Raw genomic sequence first — 2,293 nt, forward strand, 5'->3', positions numbered from 1 at the left:
ACAGCTGCTTAAGCCGAGCAATGGAGCCTGTGTTAGGCCCGTAAACATTTCATGCTTACTCTACTCTCGGTTACGGGAGAGGCGCATTTTTTTTTTTGCACAGTCTTTAGTTGCCTGAAGCAGTTCTCTACTGCGGCGTGTTAACTTTTCTTGCTTGAAAATGGGCACGTCGCTGTCTTTCAGGTTGTTCTTATTCTTCAGTGGGCTGAGCCTATCGGCCAGAGGTCGTTGTCGTAGCAACCGCGGCAGCTCGTACACACGGTGGCACAAAAGTTCACGTGCGCGGCGCAAAAAACTGACGGTTGCTTTCGAAGCTGCCGTCCTGGGTGACGAACGGCATTGCATGAATTCTTCCCTCCTTGCTGCGGCACGGAGATGTAGTACCTGGACGTACTCGGGAACACCGTGTTCGGGAAGGCTGAAGAGCGGCGTCTCGACGTACGGAGAAAAACAGGACGCTCGCAAAAGAGCATGGAGAGTTTTAGAGTTTTGCAGAGAAGCTTGCCTTCAGTTAGAGGAGGGAGGTTAGGAGGCAAGAAGGTAACATGTCGGCTCCTTAAGCGTGGGGAAGCACCAAGGAGGCCCCAATTAGGGTCCTTTAGTAAGGAACATTTCAGAATTAACATCCGGTCACCTTACACAGTGTGAGGCACTCTGGTACGGTAAGGATCGTTTGAGAATCCGAGCGTCAGCCTCCCTCGCCCGTCCGAGAGCAAGCGGTCCTCTCACCCTTCCTCTCTGTACCATAGCATTAAGCGCACTTGGGAGACGGGCACGCCATCACCCTCGCGGCCGTGCGGGGTGGGCAGTATAATTTCGGACAAGGACTGTCTTACCACAGGAAAGAGGAATTTTATAAACTACCCCTTCCCGGCAGGGCACAAAAGATTTCAGTGCGAGCACTGCACCCCATCCTGGTGTCGTTACTCAGCTTTTTGCTGATCCCTGGCGCAATCCTTTTCAGCTTATTTTCGGCTTTGAAAACGACTCTTATTGCATACCTATCGCCAATCTTCTTCAAACAGTATGATATCCCGTGCACGTATGAGATCACCGCAGTTTTCTTCCCCGAATTATCACAATCCTGTGAAGGTACCACTTTTTTCATTCTTTTGAGCATTCTTTCGCATAGTTTCCCAAGCGTCACTTCCGGAAAACCAGCTTCCTTCAAGCGATCGTCTTGCATTTTCAAGGAAGCCTCCATTCTGTGGGGGTATCATTCGCCAGTGACACTCAGGACATAAATACAGTTACTTTGGGTCGGTTTAGGCACGAAGTTAGCCAGACAAACTGGGACAACGTATTCTCAACTTCTTGCGCGGAAACAGCGTATAATACCTATATAGGTGTATTTAGCTCCCTGTACAAAAAGCATTTTCCATACAACAAGGGCCGCCGCGGTGGCTCAGTGGTTATGACGCTCGGCTGCTGACCCGAAAGACGAGGGTTCGATCCCAGCCGTGGCCGCCGAATTTGGATGGAGGCGGAATTCTAGAGGCCCGTGCACTGTGCGTTGTCAGTACACGTTAACGAACCCCGGGAGGTTGAAATTTCCGGAGCCCTTCACTATGGTGTCCCTCATACCCTGAGTCGCTTTGGAACGTTAAACCCCAATAAAGAAACAAACCATACAAGAAGATTGCGAAGCCGAGAGGAGCGCGTAAACCGTGTATGACGCCGCACTTGTTGAAAATGATAAATTGAGAGAATAAACTGTACAACCGATATCTGAAAAACCACGATGTGGGTGCATTACAGGCATTTAAAAAAGTACAGAAATCATTGAAATTAAAAGTTTATTTCTCGACACGCATAACAGTCGAAAAAGGGGACACTGGGCAGAAAGCAGCATAACGCAGCTTGAAGTAGCACCCAGTGCCCCATGAGTACAACGACAGCAGCGTGTTTCGCGAACATCAGGCTTAAGGTGAGCTTAATATCCCCATCAAAAGAAAGAAAGAAGAACAACAACAGTGTAACTCTGACCGCGTACACAACAACAGAGATGCACATAAATAATAGGAACAGTATACAACACAATACACCAAACCTATATATTTACAATGATGCCACAACACATTCAAAAATGCGCCTGACAGATAACTGTTTCTTTGAGATGTCTTGCATACAAACATTATTTGCTGCCAATATGTTAAGGTAATTTCCTCGGTTATAGGATAAGGACTGTTTACGATATAAGGTGCGGTAAAAAGGTAGAAGCCAGGTTAAAAGACATCGGGTATTGTACAATGGTGTGTATTGATGTAGATTAAAGGCTGCAAGGAATAGTTGA

Source organism: Amblyomma mixtum, chromosome 5, assembly GCF_055824585.1.
Source record: "Amblyomma mixtum isolate Tamu chromosome 5, ASM5582458v1, whole genome shotgun sequence".
NCBI lineage: Eukaryota > Metazoa > Arthropoda > Arachnida > Ixodida > Ixodidae > Amblyomma > Amblyomma mixtum.